At 40.7% G+C, this 16526-nt stretch overlaps 1 pseudogene; it reads left to right on the forward strand.

The window, feature by feature from the left end:
- LOC138603638 (cholecystokinin receptor-like) overlaps window positions 1–16526 on the forward strand; it is a 45298-nt pseudogene that overhangs the window by 1988 nt on the left and 26784 nt on the right.

Raw genomic sequence — 16526 nt, forward strand, 5'->3', positions numbered from 1 at the left:
ACACAGCGAGATCAGTAAATGACAACTGAGGATATCTTTTAGACTCAGAATGGTTAAAACAGCGAGGAAAACAGCACTGCGGCAGATTGTAAATAACAGACGTAGCGGCTTGGACCCGCAAACGGTTTAATGCGGAAGTGTGAGGTCACCACTTAACAACCAGGTTGGACAGTGGATGTTGCCATACTGTCACTCTGCTCAAGACTGGCCAATAGAGACGTGTCTTGCGTTTAAAAGCCTAGGTCCCGCCCACAAGATTCAGCTAAACCGTAAGCAAAACTTTTGGATTTGCGAACAAAACTTTTGGATTCGCAAACAAAACTTTTGGGTTCGCGAACAAAACTTTTGGATTTGCAAACAAAAATCTTGGATTCGCAAAGGAAACTTTTGGGTTTGCAAATGAAATTTTTGGATTTTCAAGCAAAACTTTTGGATTTGCATTAAAACCTTTTTTTGATTGCAATGCGGAAAGTTCTTTTTTCAAACCTATTCTGTTTGATTGCATAATAAAGACATAAAATAGACTGCGCGCGGTTTTGGAAGGGTGTGATTGGGTTATTGAATGATGGCGGGTGTTGCTTGTGGAAGACAGGGATGAACAAATGAAATAGTGGGCGGGGATGTTATTCCGACTTGATCGTTACAAGGTGACGTCTTCATATTGCTTCTTTCGTCCGACCACCTCTTCAAAAATCCAAGGTGCTCAGTTTATTGCATTAAAACAAACAGCAAATGTTCATGATAAGCTGGGAACATTGATTTTTGTGGTATTTTTCCTGTAATTCACAGGGTGCATCTTAGTCAAACCAGGTTACATTCTGGGTTCTAAGCTTTAAAATGAGAAGACGCAATACACAAATAGAGAATAACTTCTTTAGTATTTGCACCCTTCTTAAGATTGTTGTTCAAAGGCAATATAATTTCCTAACTAATGATTGGAGATACTTAAAGTTAAGCTCTTTATTTATATCTTGTTACACAATGTTAAGCTGATCATGTTTCAAACTACTACTGCGCAATGTATGGTGCTCCTTTCCACTGCTCCACCCTCCTGTCTGAATTGTTTAGCTTCCTTTATCTTTAAAGTATAGATTCTATAGAGGCTTTCAAACAGAGAGGCGTTCTTCTCCAGGGAGTTGTGGGAGAGTTGAAGGGGGGCGCGAAGGATGCAAAGCAAAGATACCATGCGAGGTCAATGGGACAGCAGGAAGTTAGTTATTGTAGTTGAGCTCACTGATTTGGTTCACTTTCCAATATGGTGCAGCGTCTGTCAAAAATCGCACCCCTTCTCAGGTGTACAACTCAGTCATATCTTAACACACAGACATGATACATATATTTTTAGATTCAGTGTGACTTACATTTGCAGAGAATAATGATATATTTTATATACTTATACACTGTCTTAAAAATCATAGGGAAAAAAATGTGCCATTATCAATACAAAACTTGCCTTAGATTTTTCACGTTTTTAAGTTGTCTTCTGTGTTTAAGTAATTCGGCGGTAGTTGTCAGTATCCATGGGTACATCGAAAGCAGGAAGTGTTTGTAGCAATTCGTCACATTTTTAATGGAGCAATTTGCCAAAATGTAAACCAATTAATAGAAATTGTTCTAATGTTCTATTTTATTGCCCAAAGTAGCAATATATCCTTTGGGACCTGTATTTATTTGTTAATTCTGGAGACACAGACTGTTTTCTTCCATCTGTTGTTTGCCGTTGTTTCTACAACAATAGATTGAGCAGCTGTGAGAGTCCTACAGCACAAGATAAAACAACATCTGACATGCATCACATTACAGTAATCATTCAGGGCTCTGGGGAGCGGTTGAGTTCAGACAGGACCCCGCGTATGTGGAACAACATCTGTAGCTGCACCTTGGCTCGGCCCGGACACTCGCCGTTCACCGCTGATTCAAAGTGACACTTTGCTGAGCTCACCCCGTCCTTCTGAGTTTGTGTGAGATAAGTTATAATGAAGTGGATCTCATAAGCATTAAATGAACACTGTTTTAAAACAACCTTGTCACCTTGTTCGCTTGGAAAAAAGAAAAAAAGACACCTCACAGCGGGGGGCATGGCTCGGGAGTTTCTGATATCTAACCAATTTCTACTACAGAGAGTCTTGTTGAAGAAATTAGCATTTATCTCCCTTGGGTATGCACACGGTGATGTAGGCTGTCATAACATGATCATGGTAATCAGATCAAATAATTGGAAAGATTTGAAGCGACCTGGTGAGTCGGAACGAGCAGCACGCACACGCAAGCGCCGAGTGCACAAAGTATTCGGAGCATCCTCCGTCATGATAATGAGCTGCAGTTCGGCATGCACGAAAAACATCCCAGAGCTTTGAAAATCGACTGCGTTCCCATACATTTAATACAAAATAAATCAACGTGACATTATAGCTTTTTTAATAATATTATTTCAACAGTTCACAACATGAAAAAAGTACATTACGACCGTGATCATGAAGGTGTATTGTGATGCAGCAGAGTGTGACAGCACAAACATGTGCAGCACTCTCTCAACTATGCAATAGCTGTATTGAGCTGTAATGCCCTCTGTCTGCTCACCAGCTTTGTTAACAGGCTAGAAGGAGGAATGGAGGGAGGCAAGGCAGGAGTTTGATGAGGCTATCTGTTATCAGTTTGACTCACTGCATACGATGAGGGACTCGTTTCACTCTCGGTTAATCCTCAGTCATGTGACTCTTCAGTGTGGTACAAGTAGCAAAGCAGAAACGGCTACAGTATGTTTTATAGGGCTTTCAACCAGGCCTGCACGATATTGGATTTTGTGCCGATATCCGATATGCCGATATTTTACAACTCATTTAGCCGATTACCGATATTTTTTCCCGCACACCTAATTGCAGAGATCATCAACTCTCTTCTGTATTGGAATTAGCGTCCAGTATAATGGTGATAGTCTAATCACATTTGTTACAACGGTCGGGGTGACGGGTCTTCAGATGGTTGATCAAGTTTGTAGTGTTGAAAGACTTTGTCTTGGCTCCTCCTCGCTTCACCGAAGCTGAGCAGTCATTGCAAACAGCAGTTTTGCACTTTGAAAAACTTCCACACCACGGACATTTTGGCTTCTAACTCTCTCATGCTGCAGGTAGACACACATGACGTCATCATGCTGCGCCGCGCAGGTCTTCTTCGCGCCGGGGACATTGCGCCGAGGTCGGGCATTTAATCAAGTATGCAGCAGCCCATTATTTTATCGGTTAATTATATCGGCGGATATCGGCGTGTTGGCCGATATCCGATAGTTCATTTTTAAGCCAATATCGGCAGATACCGATAACGTGCCGATAATATCGTGCATCCCTACTTTCAACCCCTGTGCAACCATACATGACTAGGAAGTTAAATTTCAAATATACAAAAAATGGTGTCCCACAAGGGTCCATACTGGGTCCTATTTTATTCATAATTTATATCAATAGTTTATGTTGATATGTTACACAAAGTTACATTTTTATGCTGAATAGTCTGTTATTTATGTGGAACGTTTATTCTACCGTCTGAGTTCAAGTAGTCTTTTGAGACGTCGGTTGAGGGTAAAATGGATTGTGAGATCGTCAGAAGGGTCGGTGCAGCAGTAATGCAGGCGTTGTACCGGACCATCATGGTGAAACTGGCGCTGAGCCTGAAGGCTTTCGATTTACCAGTCGATGTACATTCCAACCCTCACCTGTGGTCACGAGATTTGGGTAGTGACCGAAAGAATGACTTTACTCAAAAGTATGGCTGGGCTTAGCCTTAGAGATAGCGCAAGGAGCTCAAACATCCGGAGGGAGCCTGGAGTAAAGCCCCTGCTCCTAACATCGAAAGGAGCCAGCTGAAGTGGTTGGGGCATCTGATGAGGATGCCTCCTGGGCGCCTCCCTTTGGGGGTTTTCTGGGCATGTCCAACTAGGAGGAGACCCCGGGGCAGACCCAGAGCTCGCTTGGGGAATTATACTGTATATTCCATCTGGCCTGGGAATGCCTTGGGATCCCCCTGGAGGAGCTGGAAAACATTGCTTGGGAGAGGAAATGGATGGATAAAATATAAATAAGATAAAAAGTAGTTTAATATATGAGCTGTATTATTTTTTATGGCTTTTTAAGTGAAACATCGCCATAGTCCTGAAAGAGTCCAGACATATCCCCTTTGGTAACATTGCTTCCCCACTGTTTGCTTTATTTACATAGTGATTTATGGGAGTCTAGTAGCAAACACCTCGGCTGAATGTTTAATCCAAAAGGGGAATTCCTTCAGGTGCAGCTATTCAAATGGATTCGAGTTGCTTGTTATAGTGAGACTTGAAGCAAATAAGGAAAGTCTCATTTAATCAATTTCAACAAATTGGGGTCGGCACAATTAATTAAACGTATTACTGTATGTTTCTTACTGCCGAAGATGGCAATAAAAATTGCTATTATGCCGTCTTGAGGAGGTTTGTTTCAGGGTGCATTTGCTTAACAAGGTTACAAAAGGAAGACATTAAACTTTTTTCATACAACATATTTTAAAACAGAAGAAGAAGAAAAAAAGGAAAACATTTGAGGAATACACTTCACTTCGCTTTCTTGCATCTATACATTAAGATTGATAACACTCCAATCTAGGCCGTAGGGCTTCCCTCTTTTACTGAACAAACATTAGTCGACATTAGTGCAGAAAAAAACTCAGAATCAATGTTGTTTGACTGTCTGTTAGACCAGTCTGTAGTGTGCGCTGCAGAACCTCAGTGGCCTTCTGGGTAACGTATCCATGTGATGTATTCTGGTGAGTCTGTTAAGCAGAGGGAGTCTCTCCTGTGTGTGAGTTAAAGGAAATTACACATCGTGGACTTAGTTAAGCACAAAAGCTTTCCATGGGTCATTAATTTTCCGTAATTAGTGGTGTGGTGTTATTTAAAATGGGCATGTATTGTGTTCTCTGCCCTAAAATTAAGCATTAAGACAATGTCTCACCACAATTCTTAACTAGCTAGTATGCTAGCTAATTAGCAGCTACGAGCAAGGTTAAAGCCAATTGAATCCTCTCAAAGAAACCAGTGGTGTCTTAACTACAGTGTGGAAGCTTGAAGCAATAGAGGGGCAATGTTATTCAAAGTTTAATTAGAAGTTCAGTCTCCTTGCTGGTTGCTGGCACTCTCAGAATAATTGACTTAGCCCCTTATCCTTTAACTGTGTTGAACGAATGCAGTGTAGTTTGCTTGTAGTACTCCCCTTCCTACTACTGTACCCATGCAGCCATTACTGTTGGACAGTGAGGCATTTCCAAAGACCATGCCATAGTAATTGGTATGCGCTTATTGGGAACATGGACTCAGTGGGAAGGTAATGTACAGTTTTGCAGCTATCATGTCCTTTGAAAATTGGCATGCATGTGGCGTCCTGTCATTGTGTTTGCAGAGACGGCAGAATGGACAGGGATTTTCTGAATGTGTCACCCTCAGGAGAAGCTGCAGTGCAGTAACTCTGCTCGTCTGCCAAAATCTTTACTTTAAATAGAACTGAGCTCACACCTACTGTACATGAGCTATCTGCCACCAGGCTTATTGTCCCAAACTGCCCACTATCTTCTCAAGTTTCCCTTTTACTTGTGATATTAAATTATTTTCACAATAGTATGTCATATACCATTTTTTCCCATCAGAATACAAATTCCAATACCTGAATTTGAAGTCAATCTATACAGAGTGCAGGTCTGATACCTCTTTTGTCCCCCAGCTGCATACCGATTATAAATACAGGATCACTTTGTTTTGAAGAGTAGGAGACCTCTGCAGATAGTTTTACACCATTTAAACCTTCTGAATGATGATTATTGACATAATCCTCATTAAAAAAAAAAGATAAGCTAATGTTAGCGGCTCAGCTAGCAGCCCCTTTTGACATGCTTTATCAGCAGAGGCGCCTGAAAAACACTTTTGAATGTGACAATGCTTTTTTTAAATGTATGATACACTCTCTGTTAGCATAGAAGTGTCGTCGTTTGCTAACGTCATATTATAAATGACTTCAAAGCAGTTGTTCACCAGTGGGAGCAATAATACAACCATGGTGCTAGCTTGGGATGGGTATCAAGAGCTATTTTTTGGTACCGTTACGTGATTTGTCAGTACCAAAAGTACCAATATGCTCATGGATAAACGGTGCTCTCATTGGAATTTAACATTCTGTCTTATTTATTGGCGTTTTTATTAAATCGTTTGATCTTAACGTTTCTGGCATCTGTCCCCTACTGATGACGTCAGGCAATGATGTTGCATTGTTGTGGTCTGATGCTGGAGAAAGTCTGGTAGGCCTATATGGCGGACAGAGCAAAGCGTTCGATAGTTTGGGCTCACTTTACCAAATTAAACTCTGGTGCATCTTCGTGCAATTTATGTAAAAAGGTAGACAACACATACAAGTTCAACGTTCTATAAAGCAGTGCAGCGTTGCTAGCATAACTGCTAGTACGACCTCAGTACAGCCTTTAAGGTGGCTCAAATAGCAAAGCTGCAGATGGGATTAGCCAAACTAAAAATGCTGTTAAAACGCATGGTCCTCATAAATAAGCCTGTAGTTATTCAGCCACTGTTGTTAGCTAGCTTCGGTTATTAGCACTTCTAAGTTATTAGTGCTTCACCGGCAGTGGGTAACGTCAGCGGAGGTCAGAGTTTAACCCTTGAATGACTGTCGCCAAGGTTATTGTAAGATGTACTTCTCGACAGTTGGGTCCAGTTGGTTAAGGTACGCTAGTAACTGACAGCTCGCCTATGTGTGTATTTTTGTAGTGCTTATGATTGTGACTGTTACAACATTTACTGTTAATGTTAACAGTTGTTACTGTAGGGAGATGACCACAGCCCTTAACCACAGTTACAACCCCTTCCAGAGGCACATTATCAGACACCCTAATGAAGACATGCCTTTGTTTTTTGCTCAAGTATCGGTATTGATACCGGTACCAATAAAATCCTTACGATAGCCATCCCTCGGGCTAGCATAGCGCATTTAGGAAGCAAATAATTCATACGAACAAATTGGTGCACAGACTGTCTTACTGGCCAATACACAAACCTGCATGTTCGGCACTATCAGAGGCAATTTAGGCACTAGTATCACTAAAAGAACTACTCCTTTAATGAGGCCGGGAAGGAAAGAATAAACGGCATCACCTCCTAACGAACATGTCAAACCCTCATGGGTAATTGAATATGTGCTGCCCTTATTGGTTCACCACAAACGAGGTCTCTACAGCCAAATTCCCAAAGTAACATAAGATCAATATGATTCTCTCATGGGGTGGCCTGGCGGAACGACTGTGAGTAATTGTGCTGACCGTAACAGTAAATCGCCTCATTACAATGATAAAGTGGACGAGCTCCTGCACATTGAGGACTTTACCAAATTGCTGTCAAAGGACTCATTTGCCACCACCTCGTAAAGCAGCGCGGTCATGTGTGGAGTGAGAGCTGAGAAGAGGGCCAGTAGGTTAAATCCACAATGAGTCATATTCACCCTTGCGTAAATTCATGCAATCCAGATATAGCGGACACCAGACTCGGATTCTTCTTACAAAGCCCCCAGGTACAGTGCTATCCTTTCAGAGGGCCTTAAAGGGATCAACATACCTGACAAAAGGTGAACTCAGATCTGGTTTTCACAGATTTTCCTTTTGCGGTTGGTCCAAGCCTAAAGAAGAGGTCAAAAACAAGCCGCCCTGATCCCTATCTTTTTATGGAATCTGTTCGGAAAGAAAAGCAGTCAATTCTCCGGAGTTACCGGTGCAATTTGAAAAGAGGCAGCATCTGATTTTCAACCGGGAAAAGAATAACAGGGATTAAAGCCAGAGCGCTGAGAAGTGAAATAGTGATTTATTGGCTACGTGGACACACACACGAGGCGTTCAAAGCAGCCATCCACTCTGACGAAACATTCATATTAACCGTGTTTGTAGCGGTTTACTCACAGTTTGAAGTGTTTTCTACTTTGACTCCAAAACACAGCCATTAATGGTTGTAAGGAAAGAATGTTTAGATGTGGTAATCGGTGTGCTTGGCAAGCAAATCTGTTGCTGTGTAGCAGCTGAACTCCATAGAAGGTAATTTACAGCAAATGGCACAGACAAGTGTGTTTTTGTTGCTAAAGATAAGATAATCCTTTATTGATCCCCAGGGGGGTGTTCACAATCGCGCGCATTAATTGGATGACCATATTTGCTTTTCATTTCTTCCTTCTAATAACAAAAACAATTTGGGGGGGAAATGGAAATGTCTCAGCAGACTAGTAATGGAAAATGTTTTAGATTTTTATCATATTACAGCTGGCAGAAGTATTTGAAAATGCTTTTGCACATTATGTCAGAATCATATTCGAGTAACATGTATCTGTATGTTAAAGGTACCTTGTGATGTTTCTTGTAAACAAACAATCTTATGTTTACATTATTATCACCTTAATGGTGATAATGTTTGGTTATAAACAAACATGTAAAGTGCATTTCTTGCCTGTTGCTTAATACAGTACATTACAATCAGTGGAAGAATGTGTGTTGCCTCTAATAGGATGCATGTGTATCACTCTATAGTGCCTCTAGTGGTCAAAAGTCCACCGGGTGCCTTTAAAGGTTCAACATGGCGTTTTTCCTGTCAGCAAAAGTTATGTTGACATTCATTAAGTCTATTCTTGAGGTTAAACAGGCCTTTCAGCTCATTTCTTTCCTCGTAAAAATATTTTCGTCACATATGCTTACAAGTCTTCTTTTCTTCATTTAATTGGCATGTTGCTCAGTTTTTTAGTGCATCCCCGCAACCCACTGTTGCCTTTTTATCATTATGGGTGTGCACAATACATAATTGTCATGTAGGGCCCCAGAAAAAATCTGATTACGAGAATAAAGTCGTAATAATGCAAGAAAAAGTCGTAAGAGAAGAAAGTCGTAATATTACGGCTCGCTGCTCTTCTGATATTTTTGTTCTTAATAACATATAGGCTAACAGTATTACATTTACAATTAAATTACAACTTTATTCTCTTCATATTCTGACTTTTTTCTAGTAAAATTACAACTTTTTTCTCGTAAAATTGCGACTTTTTCTCATAAAATTACGACTTTATTCTCGTGATGTTTAATCTTTAACGTGGCCTTAATACTCCATCGTACATAACCCACACTTCAAAACAATCAATAACAATACGAGAAAAAAGTCGTTATAGTACGAGAAAAAATATTAATAATTAGAAAAAAAGGGAAGAAACTCGGAATATAATGAGAATAAAATCTGAATATTTTAAGAATATCACTGTAATAACAGATGAAACAAGTCATAATATTAAGGCTGGCTGCTCTTCTGATATTCCCTTTAGAAATAACATATAGCCATATAGCTAACCAGAACCTAAAATTACAACTTTATTCTCGGAACATTACGATTTTTCTCAGATTCTTCTTTCTTTAACGTGGCCCTAATAGTGTGTCGGACATAATAAATGGGGACCCACTCTTAAAAACAATCCGGCATAGCGCTACTAGAGAGTCAAAAGCTGCAGTAGGGACCTTTAAGTCAAAATTCTTGAAATGTATGCTTCAGAGGAAAACTACAATATTTGTGGAAATTAGTCTAAAAAATTTTTTTTAAACAGTTAGGTATTATTTTATTGAAAGAGACTTAATACTGTTAGTCATTCCCAAGGCAACATGACAAGCATTCACGAAAAGTGACATTATTTAAAGCTTGGAAAAGAATACTTAACTTAAGGTCCACTTAGTAGCTTTAAACAACATCTCACAGTCTTCATTAGCAGAAGATGATAAAAGACGATCCTTAAACAGACAAGTGAAAACAAAATGAGCCACTACCTGCTGATGAAGACAGTGTGCAAATCAATAAGTCACGTTTTTTCTCTGTTTTCCAACTTTGCAAATTGACTACCTCTTAAAGGAAGTTCTTCGTTGCAACGCTAGCTAACACGTTTCCGAGGGATCGTATGAAATGATTGAACGCTACTTGAGGAAAGGGAATCAGTTGGAATAATTTCCAGACTTATGCCGTCTGCTTCACAGGTTTATACCAAAGAACTCTCTGCTCACTTGTGATTAGCAGTAACGTCAAAATTGGATGGAGCTGACAGTCATTTATAACAATTTCGGCGCATTTGATCAGTCTGAAGGTGCTTGGAATGAAATAATATCTCTTAGCCAGGTTCTAATTAAAATAATATTTCAGATCTTTGGCTCTTACATTTGCATCCCAGTCACCCACTAAATCTATTTCAGAATTACTCGTGTATCAGGATGACATGTTCCTTCATCAGTCTTCCTCCATATCCCCTAATAATTAGAAAAACCTTCAAATAAGTTGCAGTTTTCATCTCTGAGCTCCGGGTTAAAACGCTATAAATGTTCCACGTCAACGACTCCATGTGAGCATCTCATAGGTGAACGCCGCTCTCTCACCTGTGATGTATTTATAGATGCTTGGACACAGCTGTCACGCTTGAGGGAGTCAAAGAACTAAAGTGAATTGTCCTGCAGCCGCTCAGGGGAGCCGACATACCACTGGTGCTCAATGAATAGATAATTCCACTTTCACTCGGCTGGATTGCACAAAATTGGAACACAATAGAAGCCGCTGAGCCGGTCGGGGCTGCATGCTCTGTGTCTTATGACTTAGTGCTGATAATGCAGATGTCAAATATGCCGTAATCCACCTTGTCACCTGTGATGCAGTTATATCTTTTAATATCTGATACAGGAAGTGTTTTAGTGCAATAACTTGACTGTGATGTCAGGCTTTAGGAGATTAAACTGCCCCCAAACCCATCACAGGAGTTTCTTATCAAAAAATGGATATATGTTTCCACTTGAGGGCAATTGCGTGTGCATCTCGGGTTCAATTCCAAACCTCATCTACTTTTGTTGCTTTTTTGCTCCTCTGTAGATTTTGTGATAAATGAGACTTGATATTGGCAATGGCCTCTTAGATTTCCTCCGCTGTTGTTTGTTTCTTTTATAGTAAAACAGTACGGGAAAAAAATGTATCATTTGGTCCAACACTGGACTATTTCCACCAAGAATGCACCTTCAATGGCGTTAATAACAGGAAACATTAAACCTTTCATTGAATAGTCTTATTTTGACAACACACATTAACACCTGTTAGAAATCTTGTCGTCTGCTACTTTCTGTCCCATTTTATGCTGAATGCATTTCCTTAAAGGGGGGCTAATTTCAACTTCATATTTCACTCTCAGGGGCCGGCCGGGCTCAGTGGTAGAGTTGGTCGTCTTTAAATCGGAAGGTCGGAGGTTCGATCCCCAGCTCCCTCAGACTACATGTTGAAGTGTCCTTGGGCAAGACACTGAACCCCAAATTGCTCTTGGTGGCATAGCCAACGGGTATAAATGTGATATCTGATTGACAGTTGGGCACTTTAGGTAGCAGCCTCTGCCATCAGTGTGTGAATGGGTGAATGTGATATGTAGTGTAAAAGCAGCTTTGAGTGTACGCAAAGACAAGAAAAGCGCTATATAAGTACAGTCCATTTACCATTCTTTTACCTTTTTTTATTTTACTCTGATACCTGTGGAGTAGCTTAGCATAACTTACAGTTAAAAAACTCCTAATTCTTCTCCTATGGTGCTCTGTGCAGGCCCTCATACAGCCTCTGCCAGCTCTGTCCCTTTAAGCCTACAAGCCTTCTTCTTCTGATTGGCCAGCTCTGTGACGTCACAAAGTGCAGCGTGCAGAAAAAACTGTGTGAAACCTGGCATTCACAGCAGCCTGGTAAAGGTACATTGCAGCAAAATTACCCAGAGAGTTCACTGTTAATAAAGTGTTTACTGATTATGATAGCCAATATATTTAAAGGGGGGGTGTTATGCTAATTTCAAGCTTCATATTTCACTCTGTGATGCCTGTGGGCTAGCTTAGCATAATTTACAGTTTAAAAAACTCATCATATTCTCACACTGGTGCTCTGTGCAGGCCCTCATACAGCCTCTGCCTGAAACGACCCCTTTAAGAAACCCCGCCCCTACAAGCCCGCTTTCTTCTGATTGCTGAGGATGCAATTTGTGACGTCACAAAGTGCAGCGTGCAGAAAAAATGGTGTGAAACCTGGCGTTCACAGCAGCCTGCAGACTGAGCTGAGAAGCCAGGGGATTACGCCGACATACTTTTACCTACAGATTTGTAACTTCACCCACGTTTAGTCTGGACATCCAACATTGTAAAACTATATATATGTTGTAAAATGTGGAACAGCATAATACCCCCTCTTTAATATTCCTGTCTGGATCTGGCACTTTGAGTGCCTTACAAATAAAATGTAATATGATTTATATTTTCTATTGTTATTCAACATTTTGTAAGTGTGCCAGCGCGAGCCAGCTGGCTTATTTTCATGTGCAGTCCTATGGCAAGATGCCCTCAAACCAATGAACACAAACACAGTTTCAGAGTGTGAAAATACAACATTAGCAGCAATTAGCATTCTCCACATAGTACACAAATACTGCAGAGCAACTGGAAGCACTAAAACATGAATGCAAGATTAGAATAACTCCCAGTCTTCTGTCTAATTAGCATTGTAAACGATTATGAAGCAAAAGAGCTCAAATGAGCCGTGCTGTTAATTACACCATTTGCATTTGTGACGGCAACATTTATTTATTTAAAACACATTCATTTTTATGAATGTCATGTTATCACGGACTTTTAAATTACTATTATTCACTGTTGTGTTTGAGATGTGTATTTAATGTTGAAGTAATTGAGATTTAGGCTCATGACAATATAAAATAACTATGAATTTGGTTTGGTACTTTGTCACAAAAACATGTTAAACCCCACATTTAAACGATCATTACGTAAACTTACAGTACTGTATGTCCTGGTTCAACTCCACATGGGGGTGTGCGTGTGTGCCTTCAAGGTGATCCAGGCCCTGCTGCAGACTCGTCCCATGTCGCTGTCTTGAATCAGAGGACTCAGTCAGCGCAGCGCACGGCCTGCCCCGACCTTGTCCAGTTCCATACTCTCACTCTCAGACAGATTCGCTGTGACAGGCCGGTGTGAGTGAAGAGAGCATCCCAAAAAGCCTCTAGCCGGGGCCGTCCTGCTCGCACTGCTGCTCAGCTGTACGTCAGCGTGGAAGGAAGGAAAACATATGACACAGTCTTATTTTAGAAGACTGTTTCAACTTAATGCCACATAGACATTTTTAGATATATCAATATAAAGCTGCTATTTATAACTTAAAACAGGTCAGACTATGTTATTGTTTTGCATCCTCTGTGGTTATCGCTCTCTTTTTGTGTGTCTTTTTGAAGTTGTCTGAGTAGGCGATTTTAATTCCACTGTGGTTATTTTGTATGCCGATAAGTCCCTGCCAAAATCAGCGCACGCAAATCACATACACATTATTTTCTCAAGCGCTTTCACAGCACTTGAATGCAACATTTCTTTCTGTTTGCTATCACAGATGGTGAAATAGATTAACTATGACACGAAAGAACGCTTTTACCGTTGGATGCTACCGTTAGCTAACCTTAGCTTCAAAGCATAGAAATGGTTGGCAACCGAAAAAGGAAGAAGTAGGTTCACAGCAAAGAAACTTTTCTCAGGAGTGGCTTATAGTATCAAACGCACCGGAGTGGCCACAGGTTGTTGTTCAGCAAGCGCAATAATGCGATTAATGGCATTGTGGTGCGATCCCCACTTAACCCACTCACTGCCATAAAGAAAAACTATTCGGGCACGAGCAGCTGGAAGATTTTTGCGAGAACGAGAGCACTGAGCGTTGGGGGGGGGGAAATCACGCTTGCGTTTTCTCCTCACAGGCTGAAATATTGCACTTGCGAGCAGAGAAATGTTGCTCGTGTGGTTGTTTGGCGTCTCTTTGTAGCCTGGTTGTCTTTTTAATCTGCCTCACTGTGATTGTTTTGTATCTTTTGTGGTTGTTTTCAGTCTCTTTGTAGTTGTTTAGGCATTTTGTATCTCTCGGTGGTTGATGTCTGTCCTTTTGTTATTTTTGTAGTTAAACGTCTCTTTGTCGTTGTTTCGCGTCTCATTGTAGTCTTTTTGTTTTTACCTCTTGTAGTACTGTTTTGTATCTCCTGTGGTTATGCGCCTTATTGTAAGAGTTATGTATCTTTTTTAAGTTGGTTATGTAGTTGTTGTACGTCTGTTAGTATTCATTAAGAATCTAATTGTAGTTGTTTGCCTCTCTTTGTCATTGTTGCCCCTCTATTTAAAGATGTTGTGCTTCATGTAGTTGTTTTCAGTCTCTTTGTAGTTGGCATCACTTTGTGGTCTGTTTGATTCTGTTGTGGTTGTTTTGTATCTTTTTGTGGTTGTCTTGTGTCCTATCGCTATCGTTTGAAACTTTTGTAGTTGTTTCCAGTCTCTTTGTAGTTGGCATCACTTTGTGATCTGTTTGATATTGTTGTGGTTGTTTGTCTTATTGTTATTGTTTTGTATCTTTTGTTGTCTTCTTCAGTTTCTTTGTAGTTGTTTTGGTCTCTTTGAAGGCATTTTGTATCTCTTTGTGGTTGTTTTGTGTCCTATCATTTGAAACTTTTGTAGTTGTTTTCAATGTCTTTGTAGTCGCTGCATCTCCTTGTCGGCATTTGAGTCTCATTTTGGTTGTTTTGTGACATCTTGTCTCAATCTCTTTATAGTTGCGTCTCTTACGGGGTTTTTTTGCCGTTCTTTGTGGTCATTTTTCTGTGTGTGGTTGTTTGACTGCTTTCAAAATAAAAAAATTAAAAGTCACTTCAAACAGACGAAGTAAATCATCAATGATAGTTTTTATAGTCAAATTCTATCGCCTTCTGCCTCCTGCAGAGGGACGCCTTGGTTTTTACTACGAAGCAGGATTTGCAGTTATCGAGGTAACTTCAGGGTTAACTCCGACTTTTCAGTACTACAAAGCTGCTTCACTTCTTACCAGGGTAGATCACCATGGTAACTAATGCTGAACATGCCCCGGAGAAAGTTATGTCCGAGATAAGAGATTAACCTGAATTACACACCACCTCCTGACCAATCAGGTCTCTTGATTTAGGAGCTCTGTGAGCAGATGGTGAGAGGGAGGAGGGAGAGAGAGAGCGATAAAACACTTCCTCTGCTCTTGCTCTGAGTTTGTAAAATATGCCCATCAGCTGGCGGCAGTCTTGCCCGTGTTTAGATTGATCGTTGGCTCCAAACAACGGTTCTTTAATGTGAAACCCTGGGTTGACTCATTGAGTCGATAACCAGCATCGTGTGACAGTTCAGCGCGATCTCAGGTCAAGTGAAGCCAGATCAGGAAAAGAGACCCTGGGTATGTTGAACTCGCTTCATAGTATACCCCCCAGGAGGGGCCAATCAGATTCAAGGTGGGGACCCCTGACCCCACCCCTTTGACCGGGTTTTTCCAGTGTGAGTTTTATTCCCAGCTCACCTCCTGGCACAGTCCGCTTGGCACTGACGATGTTATTCGTCTTCATCCTCTCCTGTCAATATTATCTTTTCAATTATGGTTTGGCTCACAGGGTGAGAAGGAAAATATTGACACTAGCTCAATTTAAGATGTCGATTATACAAAGTTATTCTGTCTCGTAATAGACTTTGGTGTTTAGGGACTCTGGTACTTTGCTGTTTATGTGCTTGGAGTCTTATTTCCCAAGTGAACAACCTGATTGGGTTTGTCCTCTTCATTTATCGATGTTCATCTTATTTTATTATTTCATGTGTAATTTAATATGGAAGAAAAAATTGGAGTTTTCTTAATCTAAGTGACATGTTTTGTCAACTAGACAGCTTTTATCTTATTTAATGAAACAAGCTTCTTCTTCTGGCTCTTTTCCACTCCTGCCTCTTTGTTAATTGCTTTTCAAAGTGTCGTTAAACTTTTGTTTGTCTCTCCCGACTTAAAGACCAACATGAGCACAATACGAGTTGTATAAAACTATTGTAGAAGACAGACAATTAAAAGCAATTAAAATAAACTGATTAATTCTGTCCTCTTTCTCCGTCAGAGATGGACTCGTTTCGCATCCTCCTCTACTCGCTCATCTTCCTGCTGAGCGTCTTCGGCAACCTGCTCATCATCGTGGTCCTGATGCTGAACAAGCGCATGCGGACGGTCACCAACTCCTTCCTGCTGTCGCTGGCGGTCAGCGACCTCATGATGGCCGTCTTCTGCATGCCCTTCACCCTCATCCCCAACATCTTGGAGGATTTCATCTTCGGAGGCGCCATGTGCAAGACTGTCTCCTACTTTATGGGTGAGAATGATTTTATTACATTTTTCAATCTGGGCCGAACTGCCATATTTTAGTGTAGCGATAAATTGAAGCAGCTCAATTTCTTGCATTTTGGGGATGTAGAGACTTTTTGCTCTAAAACTGAGCTAGGAGAAAAGAAGGCCATAAATCTCTCCAGCTGGCAAATTTGTCTCTGAGCACTTGGTACTGATCAATAAACACTTGTGTGGTGCGGTGCAGTAGAGATCTCATTTCTTGCACTTGTTATTGAGTCAG

This window comes from Semicossyphus pulcher, unplaced genomic scaffold, assembly GCF_022749685.1.
Source record: "Semicossyphus pulcher isolate SPU_LCO1_2020_fin unplaced genomic scaffold, fSemPul1.0.p SCAF_24, whole genome shotgun sequence".
NCBI lineage: Eukaryota > Metazoa > Chordata > Actinopteri > Labriformes > Labridae > Semicossyphus > Semicossyphus pulcher.